The 16,082-nt window shown below is 46.5% G+C and overlaps 1 pseudogene across 1 annotated transcript in view; it reads left to right on the top strand.

Annotated features, from left to right (window-relative positions):
- LOC146866698 (lysine-specific demethylase 5B-like) overlaps positions 1 to 16,082 on the top strand; it is a 448,321-nt pseudogene that overhangs the window by 320,754 nt on the left and 111,485 nt on the right. Inside the window, exon 8 of the transcript XR_014966523.1 lies at positions 10,977 to 11,088. The product of XR_014966523.1 is annotated as a lysine-specific demethylase 5B-like (transcript). The remainder of the gene's footprint in view (positions 1 to 10,976; positions 11,089 to 16,082) is intronic.

Below are 16,082 nucleotides of genomic sequence, written 5' to 3'. Positions count from 1 at the left end.
ATATTCTAATACCGATCTGTGACCACTGTTTAGTGCAGTTTGAGGAAATCTGCCTTTTCAATCTAACTGATGCAAAACAAGCACTTAACACATAAAATACATAATGGGTGCCGTGTATAAGATGGTCCTATATTACCATCTCAGAGTTCTCGTGACACTTATAAACTACACAGCCTTAGGCTCCGTGGATTATGATATCACCAGAGCCTGTCCTACTGAAACATTTGTGTAAGTGAGGGATGCTATCCACTTACCCCAGTGCCGAGTAACACACTTAATGTCAGATATTCGTGCAGCATGGCCAAACTAGGTGATCCGTGAAAAAAAGTAGTCACTAGATTCAGGAAATGCCCACCATGTGGCAGATCAGTAGGACATGTATAACATCACACGCTGGTTTTTTACACCTCCAACAAGAATCACTTGGGCACAGGCCACTATGCAGCTTATATGGCGTAAAATACCCCTGAAGTACACATTTATAATAACGGAACCTAAGTCTAGTCCATCTCAGGACCCGGATGTACAACTTCAAGTGAGTTGATCATTTTTCCTCGGTTAGTTCGCAAGACAGCTGGGTTTGCCAGAAGAAACATGAGTCATGCTCCATGGGCTTCCAGAGCAGAACATAAACAAGCATTTGCAATGCAATAGGTCTCGCCTTTGCATAAGTTTGAGCTATTGGCATTGTAAATGACAATGCCTTTCATTTATGTGTTTTGAAAACCTGCAAGCGTGCGTAAACACACACTTTGCACTTATAGTCTTTGCTTACGAGAAGCAAGGCCGGCAATAAAAGAGGCGCAGTTAATGCCAGCCTTGCTTCTCGTAAGCAACGACTATAAGTACAAAGTGCGTGTTTACGCACCGCTTGCAGGTTTTCAAAACACATAAATAAAAGGCATTGTCATTTACAATGCCAATAGCTCAAACTTATGCAAAGGCGAGACCTATTGCATTGCAAATGCTTGTTGGTGAATATTTTAAGTTTTGAAAAGTCCACGCTTAGAAGAAATTTCAGGAAAAGCCAGTCAATGTTACCCTATGGAGAAAATTGAGTTATCGGTTTAAAGGTAAGTACTCGACTGGCAGAGTTAAGGTTCTGGGCATAGACTCGGGGGTCTCCCAGGGTCAGGTAGGTACAGTTGGTTCACCCTCAGCGGCACAAGGGCGGCCGGGTGCAGAGAGAGTTAGGCCCAATGTTATCCTATGAGAGGTAGGGGGGCCTTGGTTGGTGGCTGCTGACTAGCAGGCACACGGCTGTGGGAGCTGGGCTCCTGGTCACTTACTCAGAGCAAGTGGGGAAGTAGATGGGTGAAGAGGTTACACTGCCAGGGCCACTCGGGCGGCTGGGTGCAGGGTGCTTTTGAGCCTTCGGGCGCCCAATTGATTTCAATGGGAAATCTCCGGTTTAGAAAAAGACTGCAAGCTGGTGCTGTGGAGTTCGTGTTTGACGAACTCTCAGCACCATGTACTCTTAAATGGCAGCACTGCACTTACAGTGCCCAGGAATGGACCTGGGTACTGTAGGGGCACAGGGCTCCTGCGCCCACACCACTGGCATAGGGCACCCAGCTAGAGGGGTGGCTGATGTATGCCAGGGCAGTGTAGGTTGTGGGCATGGCACACAGGAATGTGTGCCATGGCGACTGTTTGTTTTGTCTTGCACCCAGACACTCAGCCTGCAAGAGCAGTGTGTGTGTGTGTTAGGGTACAGGGCCTCTAAGGGTGGCACAATGAGTGCTGCAGCCCTTAGAGGCCTTCCCTGGTCACAAGGCCCTGGGTACCTAGGGTACCATTTGCCAGGGGCTGACATGTGGCCAGGGTTTGCCAATTTGGGTTTTAGATTTTTAGTGAAGGAACATAGGCCCTGGGCACCTGATTGGCAGGAGTCCAGGGCACACTCAGTCAAAGTAAATTCAGCAAAAAGTGGGGGCATACCATGCAAGAAAGATGGCACTTTTTCTCACATATAGACCCCACACAAGAAGAGGAAGCTGGACACACCAGACACTGCTGCAGTGCCTGTAAAGAAAAAAGACTGTGCCACTTCACCTATAAGATTATTTTCTCCTGTTCTTCCTCCTAAACCTGTCTCGCCTCTACAACTTCCACCACATTCACCACCACAGGATAATGATAATGATGATTTAAGGGGTGGGGAAGGCAACAATGACCCTTTCCCTGACCCTGATGATGACACAGACACACCACAGGACGATTGGGATGATCATGATGACCCAATAGATCCCACAGACCTCCCTGAACCACAGCCATATCCAACAAAACCATCTCCCCCAGATGACAACATTGGTTTTGGTCAGCTGGTTAATAGAGCTTCTGTCTACCATGGTGTTCACATGCATTCAGACCCTGCAGACGAGGATTTCCTTCTAGACACCTTCGAACATTCACAGAAGACTGTCCAAATACTACCAGTTCCAAAAGGGGTCATTAAACATGCCCCTGACATATTCAAAGACCCAGTGAGAGCTAGAATTCTCAATCCCAGGATTGACAAAAAATATAAACCTGCCCCCGATGATCCCATCTACATCAAAGGGAAGCTACCCTTAGACTCACTAGTGGTAACTAACGCTAGGAAACGCGCCAACTCTCAAACCTCCGGTGACGCACCACCTCCGGATAAGGAATCTAAGTTGTTAAATGCCTCTGGCAAGAGAGTTGCTTCCCAAGCAGCCAATCACTGGCTCATAGCCAACACCCAAGCATTACTTGCTAGGTATGATAAGGCTCACTGTGACAGACTAGAAACCCTATTACAACACTTACCTGATCAGTACAAAACCCAGGCAAATGACTTAATTCAAGAGGGCAAATTAATAACCAACGCCTCAATCAAGTGCCCCCTTGATGCAGCTGACACAGCCTCTAGGTCCATTAACACTAGTGTGCTACTCAGACGATATGCCTGGCTACGTATTTCAATCAGCCGTTCAATCAGGAACAACTTTTTGGACCGGCTGTAGACACCACTCTAGAGAAGATGAAAAAAGACACGGAGACTGCTAAATCCAAGGGGGCATTACAGTCTCCACCCACACTTGGTTCCTTTTGTCGCTCCTTTTATAGAGGAGCATCCAAAAACATTGGAACAGAGACCACCTCCTCTTCCTACGAAAAAACCACGCAAACATCCCCCAACAGAGGATATTTTAGAGGCGGATACTGGGGAAATAACAAAGGGAGAGGCCGAGGTAACAACAACACACGTGCCTCCCCCACTAATAAACAGTGACTTCCCTCCACTCCATTCCACTCCGGTCGGGAGAAGACTTTCACAGTTCCTACCTGTCTGGGACTCCATCACAAAAGACAAGTGGGTAAGACAAATTATCCAGTATGGTTACTGCCTGGAACTTACAGCAACCCCACACACCATACCACCCAAACAACGTCCAATGTCCACGGAACACCTTACACTCTTAAAACAACAGGTTCTTTCACTGCTTCAAAAGCACACAATAGAGCCAGTTCCCTTACAGCACCAAGAAACAGGGGTTTACTCACTATATTTCCTAATCCCCAAACAGGATGGGACTCTTAAGACCAATACTCGACCTCAGACCCCTCAATCTTTATATACAGTCAGATCATTTCCATATGATCACTCTTCAACAAGTGCTCCCACTACTGAAACAAGGCGATTTCCTTGCCACACTAGATCTCAAGGACGCCTACTTCCACATTCCCATACATCCTGCCCACAGGAAGTATCTAAGGTTTGTGGTGGACGGACAACACTACCAGTTTACAGTCCTTCCATTCGGGGTAACGACCGCACCCAGAGTATTCACGGAATGTCTGGCAGTAGTAGCAGCACATCTCAGAAGACAACAAATTTGTGTCTTCCCATATCTAGACGACTGGCTAATAAAAGCCAAGTCATTCAACAAATGTGTTCTACACACTCACCAAACCATCCAAATCTTACACAACTTGGGATTCACAATAAACTATCCCAAATCTCATCTCCAACCCTCTTACATACATCAGTATCTAGGAGCCACCATAAACACTTCCACAGCCCTAGCATATCCCAGCCCAGCCAGGATAACCAATATACAAGCTCTTATCACGAAATTTCAAGTCCAACCCTCCCTTCCAGCAAGACTGTTCATGCAACTCATAGGCATGATGGCGTTATGAATCTTCATTGTGCCTTATGCAAGACTTCAAATGCGTCCCTTGCAAGAATCTCTAGCACGTCAGTGGAACCAGGCTCACGGACAACTTACAGATCTGGTGTTGGTAGACAGCCGCACACATCGCTCTCTGAAATGGTGGAACATAACAAACCTGTCCAAAGGGCGGCCGTTCCTAGAGCCTCTTCCACACATAGTGCTGACAATGGATGCATCGCTCACAGGATGGGGAGCCCATCTCCTCGGCAACACCACTCAGGGCAAATGGACCACTCAACAGAAAGTGCTCCATATCAATTACCTGGAACTGCTAGCAGTGTTCCTAGCACTAAAATCATTCCAACTACATCTCCAGAACAAAACTGTCCTCATACGGACAGACAACATGACAGCCATGTAATACATACAAAAACAAGGAAGCACACATTCTCTCCAGCTGTCCAAGCTCGCACAGAACATTTGGAGATGGGCCATTCCCCAGAACATATACCTACTTGCAGAACACCTTCCAGGGGTTCACAATCAAATTGCCGATCTGTTAAGTCGACAAACTCAACAGATCCACAAATGGTAACTACATCCCCAAGTCCTTCTGCCCTTTTTCCAACAATGGGGCCAACCAGACATAGATCTGTTCGCCACACACGAAAACGCAAAATGCCCAACCTTCGACGCCAGGTTTCCCCACCCGGAGTCAAAGGGCAATGCAATATTGATGAACTGGTCAGGCAGATTTGCGTAAGCTTTTCCGCCTCTCCCACTCATTCAATTAGTGGTACGCAAGCTCATGCAACAGTCTCTCAAACTGATCCTAGTAGCTCCCACATGGGCACGCCAGCCCTGGTTCCTAACACTACTGGAACTCTCGCTAGTTCCACACCAAAAACTGCATCTCTCCCCGTCCTTATTAACCCAGAACCATAGAGAAATCAGACAACCAGATCCAAGTCAACTGAATCTGGCGATCTGGCTCCTGAAGTCCTAGAGTTCGGTTACCTCAACCTGCCCCCAGACTGCATGAATATTATGAAAGAGGCCAGAAGACCTACCACTAGAGCCTGCTATGCTGCAAAATGGAAAAGATTTGCCATTTATTGCTCTAACAATCATAAACCCACTGGATGCATCCATCCAGGACATCATTTGCTGCTTACTGCACTTGCAAAGATATCATTTGACATACTCATCCATACGTCTCCACCTAGCAGTATTAGCAGCCTACTTACAAAATAGACAACACTTGTCACTCTTTAGAGTACCTGCGATCAAAGCCTTCATGGAAGGACTAAAAAGGATTATTCCTCCCACATTACTACCCTCTCCAGTGTGGAATCTAAACATTGTTCTTACTAGGCTCATGGAACCCCCATTTGAACCTCTCCATAAATGCGAACTACAGTTCCTCACATGGAAAGTGGCTTTCCTTATCGCTATCACATCCCTCAGAAGGGTAAGTGAAATCCAGGCTTTAACCATACAAGAACCATTCTTACAATTACACCATAACAAAGTGGTACTTACAACAAATCCGAAATTCCTTCCAAAAGTCATATCTCCGTTCCATCTTAACCAATCAATAGAGTTACCAGTGTTCTTCCCAAATCCAGACTCGGTAGCTGAAAGAGCTCTTCATACCCTAGACGTATAAAGAGCCCTTCTTTACTACATTGACAGAACCAAATCATTCCGCAAAACAAAAAAATTGTTTGTTGCTTTCTCTCCACCACATAAAAGCAACCCCATTTCCAAATCTGGGATAGCTAGGTGTATAGTTAAATGTATCCAAATATGCTATCACAAGGCTAAACGCACACTAACGGTTCCCCCTAGAGCGCATTCCACACGCAATATAGGGGCTTCCATGGCCTTCTTAGGAAACATTCCCTTAGAAGATATTTGTAAGTGTGAGAAAGTGACATCTTTCTTGCATGGTATGCCCCCACTTTTAGCTGACTTGCTGAATGTACTTTGACTGAGTGTGCCCTGGACTCCTGCCAATCAGGTGCCCTGGTCGTATGTTCCTTCCCTAAAACAAAACAAACCCAAATTGGCAAACCCTGGCCACATGTCAGCCCCTAGTAAATGGTACCCTAAGTACCCAGGGCTTTGAGACCTCTAAGAGCTGCAGCACACCTTGTGCCACCCTTAGAGGCCCTGTACCCTTACACACACACACTGCCTTTGCAGGCTGAGTGTTTGGGTGCAAGACCAAAACAAAGTCGACATGGCACACATCCCTGTGTGCCATGCCGATCACCTACACTGCCATGGCATACATCTGTCACCCCTCTAGCTGGGTGCCTTATGCCAATGGTGTGGGCACAGGAGCAGGAGCCCTGTGCCCCTACAGTGCCCAGGTCAATTCCTGAGCCCTGTAAGTGCAGTGCTGCCATTTAAGAGTACATGGTGCTGAGAGTTCGTCAAACACGAGCTCCACAGCACCATAGTGGCAACACTAAAGACTGGGAAGTTTAGTATCAAACTTCTCAGCACATTAAACCCACACTGATGCCAGTGTGGGATTTAATGTACCCAGCACCCCAGAGGGCATCTTAGAGGTGCCCGCTGAAACCTAACCTACGAATCCACGTCTGCTCTGAGGCTGCCTAGGCTGCCACCCAGCAGACATGTTGCTGGACCCCTGGGTGGGAGAGCCCCTGCTCTCCTGGTCCTGCAACAATGCACATCCTGGGCGAGGTGCTAAATCTCCTCCCCCAGGATGGGCAGGGGGAAGCTTCAAAGGCATGCCGCCTCTGTGAGCTTCCCCAGGCCCCTGCAACCCCCCACTCTGGCGGGAAGCTTTGGCCGAAAACCCCAAATAAGGACAGGGGATGTGCCAGCCTGCCAACCCCACTCCTCAGGTGGGGGAGGCGAGGTGAATCACATCTCCGGGCTCCCGCCATCTTGAAGATGGGGAGCCCTACCCTATCAGGACTAGGCTACTGCCCCCCTCCCACAGGAGAGAGGCAGGATAGGGGGTGTACCCACCCCAGGACGGGAACCCATTGGTCCCTGCCCTTCACCTACCTGTAACGCCCCTAAATCTAGAATTTAGGGGCACCCTGAACCTTCCTTCCCCAGATTCCAGATTCCGAAATTACAAGAAGAGCAAGAAGAAAAGAAGACCTGCCCTGCAGCTGCGAAGGAGAGGGAGACACCAACTGCTTTGGACCCAGCCCTACCGGCCTGTCGACCTCAAACCTGCTCCTGCTCCAAACCCGGCATCTCATGGCCAGCAACCTCAGAAACCCCGGAGGACCTGGCTACCTTTGAACTCTGATCCCCTGGGACTCCCATGAGTAGAGGCTCTACTCAAAAACTACCTTTCACCCCTGGCAGCAGCCCGGAACCGCGATCCCAGCCCACTCAGCACCAGCCAAGCCTGGCCTGTGCCGGAGTGAACTAAACCCACGAGGACGACCCCACGGCGACTGTGACCCCGAGTCCGGCACCCAAGGAACCCCCTCGACAATCCTGAAGAAGCCTGCAGCCTCAGAACAGTGTGCCACCCCAACCGCGATCAACAGAGGGTAAGATTTTCCGACACCAAAAGGCACCCCTGCACCCGGCGCCCCACGGCCCTCTGTGTCCAATCCCGGGGTACCTACCTATCATCCAACTACCCAACTTACCTCTCGAAGTGGTGGTGGCACTTGAAGAGTCCTCGTCCCCGAGCTTGCAGTCTTTTTCCAAACCGGAGATTTCCCATTGAAATCAATTGAGCGCCCGAAGGCTCAAAAGCACTCTGCACCCAGAGTGGCCCTGGCAGTGAAAACTCTACACCTACCTACTTCCCCACTTGTCCTGAGTAAGTGACCAGGAGCCCAGCTCCCACAGCCGCGTGGCTTGCCAGACAGCAGCCACCAAACCAGGCCCCCCCATCCCTCATAGGATAACATTGGGCCTAACTCTCTCTGCACCCGGCCGCCCTAGAGCCGCTGAGGGTGAACCAACTGTACCTACCTGACCCTGGGAGACCCCTGAGTCTGTGCCCAGAACCTCAACTCTGCCAGTCGAGTACTTACCCTTAAACCGCAAACTCTATTTTCCTCATAGGGTAACATTGACTGGCTTTTTTCTGAAATTTCTTCTAAGTGTGGACTTTTCAAATCTTCAAATATTCACCAAAAATCAGCCGAGTGACAAAAACGAATTTACTCACCTGCTCTTAGGTGAGCTCCCAGTGCTGGATCTTGGTGCCCAGCACGGACTCTGAAAAATGCCCACAACTGTACTTACCCTTAACTCAATTTTCTTCCATAGGAAACCATTGACTGTTTTTCTGTGAAATTTCTTCTAAGTGTCGATTTCTGCAATCTTTAAATATTCTTCAAAAATCGTATAATATCTGAAAACGTAATTACTTACCTGTTTTGGATAAAGGTCCCAGTACTGAGTCTAGGCACCCAGTACTGGATTACAAAAGTAACGAGAACATACTGTACCTATAACCTGAATTTTCTTCCATAGGGAATCATTGATTGTTTTCTCTGAAATATTTTCTGTGTCAACTTTTAAAATAGCTAAATATTGTTAAAAATCATTACAGTACTTAAGTCGCCTTTCATCACTTGATTCTGAGAACTGACCCAGGACTGAATCTAGGATCCAGTCCTGGAATTACAAAAGTAATCTAAAAAGTAATCTGTTGCAAATAACTTGAATTTATCATTGAGCTCAATGTATTGTTGTGTTTAGAAATAGAGTTGCCTACTGCAACTACTTGTAACTGTTTACTAAAGTCTATTGCATATACAAAAGTATTTATATGAAACATCTCCTGTCGTGAAAGTATATTTTAATTCCAAGTGTTGGTTCCGGTGTTTTTTCAAACCCAGACTCTGTAGCAGAGAGAGCTCTTAACACACTAGACTGCAAAAGAGCACTAATTTATTACATTGACAGGACTAAACCCATTCGAAAAACAAAACAACTGTTTGTAGCCTTCTCCCCACCTCATAAAGGTAACCCCATCTCCAAAGCTGGGATCACGAGGTGGATAGTAAAATGCATTCAAATATGCTACCAAAAGGCTAAACGCACTTTAAGAATTTCCCCTAGAGCGTATTCAACACGCAAACTAGGGGCTTCCATGGCATTCTTAGGGAACATTCCCTTAGATGATATATGTAAAGCAGCAACATGGTCTACACCACACACCTTCACAAAACACTATTGTGTTGACGTGCAGGCTAAGCAACAGGCTTCTGTAGGCCAAGCCGGTTTTAAAACACTTTTTCAAACTACTGCAACGGATACAGGTGACCACCGGTAAGGGAGACACTGCTGTACAGTCTATGCACAGTGTACGATTTGCAGCTCGTATGTCTCGAACGGAAAATGCTACTTACCAGTACGCATCTGTTCTTGGCATATAGAGCTGCAGATCCGTACACTCCCACCCACCTCCCCGTAACCTGTATCTGTTCCAGTATTATCTTAATTAGATACATTCACATGGACATCTCTTCTATTTCTTACTGACTCCATCATTTCTCATCATGGCGAAAAACAATCTGAGGATGGAGTCGATGCCCATGAGCACTATCGTCCAAGGGAGGAGTCACCTATCACATGACTACAAAAGACTTCTCCCAAGACAACAAGGTGCAAGCATCCGAGCCCAACACCAGATGGTGATCTGTGCACAGTGTACGGATCTGCAGCGCTACATGCCAAGAACAGATGCATACTGGTAAGTAGCATTTTCCTTTACATTTCTGTACAGTGTACACTATACTCCAGAGCCCCAACATAAATTAGGGCTGCGAGCAGAGCAGATGCAAAATGTACCGATGTGGAATAATGGGTGCTGAGTTTTTTAGTTTAGCATGGCACGGCCAGTGGTTGAAAAGAACAAGAAAAAAATCTGGTCGGAAACACTACAGGAACTTTCCAACATAACTAACTGTAGCATTCAATTTTCTCCTTTGGTGACTCTGCTAGGGCTATGTGAAAGACCCACTCCCCACAGGAAACTGTGCACTCTTTGCTACTAGTGAAATGAAGAATTGCGATTCAATCACGGCTAAAGCACATTTGGGCCCTTTGAAGGATTTGACAGCAAGGATAAGACTTTATGGACACTCCAGACAATACTTCTGGATCTTTGCTAAATACTCCCAGATACAGTCTAGATGCACAAGTATACTTCAACAGCTGAGGAAACCAATTGTAGGGGGATCAGTCTGCCTAGGTCTAAATGGAGAACAGGATCATTTAGGTGATTTCAGAACGTCCAAGAGCATACATGTGACTACTATTAAAAATAAAAACCTGGAAGAGCTGGTGGTGCACACAGGCATATTATCGCACCCTAAAGTTGGGTGGATGTTATGTTAATATTTTTACTATGTTAAAACTAAAAACTCAAAAAAATCGTTACCTGGCAGTAGCAATTTTCCCTATATATTAAGAAATCCTTTTTTTATTCTTAACTAGTTTACCCATTCTCTGCGTCTTTTTTCTAAATTAACTTAGGGGTCCCTAACATTAGAGCGTGGAATTGTAAGAAAACAATACTTGCATTTCCAATTTATTTTTAAAGATGGGTATGGAAATGCGTTCTATGATCTTCCAGTACTTCCAAAGTAGGTGACACTAACATAATGATCAACAGATACAGGTAAGCAGTTTTTCCATTCTGACCTGTTGCTTACCTAAGATCATACATTTCTTGCCAACCCAGGATTGTGAATGATGCATCAATTTGACATGTGAACATTGTGTGCTTAAATGAATGTTTTTAAGCATCTGTGCATGAGCGTCACTTTGTAATAACCCATGATTTGCCATGTTTTTTTTAATTAGGTATCTCAGACGGTGGGTGCAATGTCTTTCTCTTTGCCTCATGAGTGGGATAACAGAACTGCATACATTCAATCTCCTTTTTCACCAGGACGTAACTGCATTCCTCTCCATGGTTTGTATTTAACTTCAATTCTATGAAATGTATTCCTTATGTACATAATTGGTGAGAGTGGTTGCCTTATGGCAGTGGTTTATGCTTTTGTGTGACTGGTTTTCTGGTCTGTTCAGCATACACGTGTATGGTATCTTGCTGAGAAACTCTGCATGGGCACCAGGATAGCTTCCTAATTTATGCCCTGTTCAAATCAAAAGCCTCTTCTACTCTCATTATTCTTTGAGTGCATAAGTTTACCACTGGCAAACAAGGGCCACCTCATTGTACTCCAAATTGTTATTGAAGATTCTCCCTTTAACGTTTTAATTTCCTCTAGATAGAGCGGATGAGCAGTCAAAACTTGGTGCTTCATGTGTAAGGGGGGAAAGGTGTCAAAGCTTTTCTTGAGAGCCTGTCGGCGCTGCAGAAGCACGGGTCGCTGAACACTAAGTCTGCTTCATCTTGATTCGACTTAATGCCTGTTTCAACCACATCCCTACTCTCTCTCTTGCAGGTTCATTTCCCATCCCTGCTTTCTCCCTTATCACTGTTTTATATCTTTCTCTAACTCGTACCTTAGCCCGTTGTCTCTTGCTATTGATCAAAGACGGAGGATAAAAAATAGGTCTTGGTCACCAGAAATCAGCGCAGGTACCGCACCTACAACTCTTTGTGGGGGAGGGGATAGAAAGCACTATATATTTAAACAAGCATTCGCAAAGCCAATAGGTCTTTTATTGGCTGCCAGCATTTTGGTGTTGTGCTTTTGTCATTTGTCTAACTTTAGTGTTTGCGGAGCTGCGTGGTACACTCCAATATCCAAATAAAAAATGGTAAAAATATGTTTTGGTCTTAGAAAGGACACGTTCTCACTGTAGTCCCTGGAACTAAAGGGCACTTTTTTGAGGGTGAACATGTTCCCTGTGAAAGAGCAAGATATGGTCACTCATATTGTAGTTAGCGCCAGTGGCTGAAGTAGACTGATCCATGCTGTAGTGGGCGGAACTAAAATGTGTCTACCACAACAGACCAATGGATGAAGAGAGCTGGTGGAATGCCCTTGTAAGTACACCATACATATAATTTGATTAAAATCAAAAGGACTTTGCTAACACCAGACCTAGAATAGATGGCTTTTACACATGGGTTAGTAAATATAGCAGATAACAATGTGATGCGCATGGAAAAGTAGCTGGTGCGAGTAAGGAGCCCAAACGTTTTAATACGTTTGAGCGCCCTTTGCTTTGTTATGGTGGTACAGTCAGGGTTAGGTACGCTTGATAAGAGCTATGAGACTTCATTTTAGTACTAAAGTCCATGGAGCCAGAGGCACCAGGCAAAAACAATACAGTTGAATTACCTTTCTATGAATTGTCTGGTCCTCTGTGTCAGTGGTTTCCTTTCCTGATAGACCGCTGGGATCTAGCAGACATTTCAATTCCAAATAGTAAGCATCCCCTTCATCACAACTGTACCAACCAAATAACAGGCATGCCACCCCATCTGTCATTGTTGAATATTTTGTTGACATGCCAATGTCTTCACATCCAGCCTAGCATTCGCCTCTTTTAAAGCCTCTCCACATTCCAGTCATAAGCGGTTAGCAATCCAAATCCAACCCCCTGTGATTTCCTCTTCACCTCCAAAATGTTTACATTTTGTACCATGGAATATGGGCAGAACAAACATCTCTGTTTTTGATCTTCCTCAAGATTAACCAATCATTAAACTTTGCAGTGTAAACTTTTAATTCTGTTAACTGCCTCCTTAACTCTTTAGACTCCTCTGTCTTTCCGACTTTTACAACTCAGTTCTAGACTTGGTTCAAAATAAAATGGCCACATTGTCAACAGCACTGTTTGACTGATATACCCGAGGTGAGCCAAATACTTTATATGTGATCCACTTGCACATCTTTTCTTTACGTCTTGTATTTATGGTGACATCAGGTTATGGTGGAACTTTTCTGTTCAAGGCATATGAGCTGCAGATCACACACTTAGGATAGTAGATCGCCATCTGGTGTTGGGCTCGGATGCTTGCAGGTTGTTGTTGTCTTCGGAAGAAGTCTTTGGTCACGAGATAGGTGACTCCACCCTTGGACTATAGTGCGCATGGGCATCAACTCCATCGTTAGATTGTTTTTTCCGCCATTGGGTTCGGATGCAACTCTTCCGCTCCGGTTGGAAATCTAAATTCCAAGCTTTTCGAAGCGAAAAACTTCCACAAAAACATCGAAGCACCTTCGTTCTCGACATCGATTTCATCGGCTCGATTCGGGACGTCGACGCGGGCCGCTGGGCCTATCCACACCGTGAGGCCTACGGCTCATGGAAAGGACACCTTTCAAAAAATGCCCCCAGTGTGGAGCAAAATTTCTGCACAGTGACCACCACAAAGTCTGCAACCTCTGCCTATCGCCTGAACACGACGAGTCCAGCGGTCCAGCCTGCGCATCCTTTCGATCCCAGAAGACCATCCGAGATCGAAGGGCTTGACGACACATCATGGCACAGAGAACAGCTCCGGAACCAGAGGACATCTTTGATGAAGGCCCCGATGTCCCGGAAGAAGATTCCAAAGATTTGCAAATAATTTCTGAAGCAGACGACTCAGACGACCCCATCACTCCTGGGCAACGTGTGAGTACTACTGCCCCTGCCCCAACCCCACCAAAATCAAAGGCATTGGTCAAGACTTTGCCTGCTGGCCTCAGTTGAGACCGAAAAACACCCTTCAGAAGCCCCGCCTCCGGGCTCGACTCCAAAGAAACATAAGCCTTCCGGTAGCTCGGGAACGAGCACACCGCATGTCATTGTCCAACCGGCACCGAAGACAAAAGACCACTCGGCACCGAAATCGGCTCCCAACGCCTTTGGCCCCGAAAACACCAAGGCCAATAGATAAACCGGCACCGAAGGTTCACAAGCCCACAGATACACCTTCGGCTCCGAGACCGACATCGGCACCAAAACCCTCGTCTGTACCGAAACCAATGGCTAAGGACTCTCATACGCCTCCTAAAGCCAAACAATCCACCGATCAACCAAAACCTCGATCGGAACCAAAAAAATCGGTACCGAAGACTGTTTCTGAAGAACAAGAACTTTTTCATCCAGATCCCATCGACCCAAGGCAGAAAAAGATTTACATCAACCCCAAGACTGGACATGTCACCGCGGTGCCCTGTAAAAAACGGAAACTGGACACGCCACCTGCCCCGGTTCCTGTAAACAGGAAGGACTCTGCAACATCCCCTATGCCTCCTTCCTCTCCTATACTGCCTCCTATCCCACCCCCTCTGCCTACACCACCCTTACCTATACCCTCTCCATCACATACACCACCTCCACAGGATGATGATGATGACCTAGGGGGTGGGAGTGACCCTAATGATCCGTTCACGGATCCAGACACCTCACCACTGGATGATTAGGCATTCCCTCTACCAGACATGCCTGACCCTCAGCCATATCCCTCAAAACCCTCGCCTCCTGACGATCACCTGGGGTTTGGCCAATTATTAAATAGAGCGGCACTTTACCACGGCGTCACAATGCACTCAGACGCACCAGAGGAAGACTTCCTATTAGACACTTTCGAACAATCTCAAAAGTCTGTACAAATTCTACCCATGATTAAAGGAGTCATAAAACACAGCCCGAAGTGTTTAAAGACCCCGTTTATGCCAGGGTTCTCAACCCAAGGATAGAAAAGAAATAAAGGCCTGCCCCTGAAGACCCTAATTACATCAAAGGGCAACTCCCTTTGGATTCTTTGGTCGTTTCCAATGCTAGGAAACGCGCCAACTCCCAAACCACAAGAGATACACCACCCCCAGACAAAGAATCCAAACTGTTAGAAGCCTCTAGCAAAAGAGTAGCAGCACAAGCCGCTAATCATTGGCATGTTGCCAACACCCAAGCCCTACTAGCACGCTATGACAGGGCCCACTACGATCAATTAGAGACTCTCTTACAACATCTGCCAGACCAATATATGACCCAGGCAAATGACCTTATCCAGGAGGGAAAACTTATTTCAAATGCAGCAATTAAATGTGCGCTTGACGCCGGAGACATCGCCTCTAGACCAATTAACACAAGTGTGCTCCTTCGACATGCGTGGCTGCGCATTTCAGGCTTTAAGCCAGAGGTACAAACTACAATACTCAGTCAGCCATTCTTTTTTTTTCTTTTCTTTTTTCTTTTTTTTTTCATTTTTCACCACCCCCTCCCCTCCCCTCCCGGAAACTAAACAGAAGACCAACAAACAGCCATTCAATCAGGAACAGCTCTTTGGGCCAGCAAACACTGCCCTTGAAAAAATGAAGAAGGACACAGACGGCTAAGTCCATGGGAGCATTACAGTCTCCCCAACCACGTGGCTCCTTTCCGCGCTCCTTCTATAGAGGAGCCTCCAAAAGTATGGGAGCGGACACCTCCTCTACATACAAACCCGCTACACAAACATCCCCCAGTAGAGGATATTTTAGAGGCGGATGCAGAGGAAACAACAACAAGGGGCGAGGTCGCGGTAATAACAACACTCGCCTTCCCTGCCACAAGACAGTGACTTTCCTCCACTCCCCCCAGACCATTCCACTCCGGTCGGGGGAAGACTAAAACAGTTCCTACCTGTCTGGAACTCCATCACAACAAACAAGTGGGTAAGACAAATTATCCAGTATGGTTACTGCCTGGAACTCACAACTACCCCCCACACATACCGCCCAAGCAGTGTTCCATGTCATCAGACCATCTTACGCTCCTCAAACAAGAGGCTCTCTCATTGCTTCAAAAACACGCAATAGAACCAGTTCCCTTAGAACATCAGGGTACACTCACTCTACTCCCTAATCCCCAAGAAGGACGGGACTCTAAGACCAATACTCGACCTCAGACCCCTAAATCTGTATATCAACTTAGATCATTTCCATATGATCACTCTTCAACGAGTGCTCCCACTACTGCAACAAGGCGATTTCCTTGCCACACTAGATCTCAAGGACG

This window comes from Triturus cristatus, chromosome 1_2 (genome assembly GCF_964204655.1).
Source record: "Triturus cristatus chromosome 1_2, aTriCri1.1, whole genome shotgun sequence".
Classification (NCBI taxonomy): Eukaryota; Metazoa; Chordata; class Amphibia; order Caudata; family Salamandridae; genus Triturus; species Triturus cristatus.
This window is presented reverse-complemented; position numbering and strand designations above follow the sequence as displayed.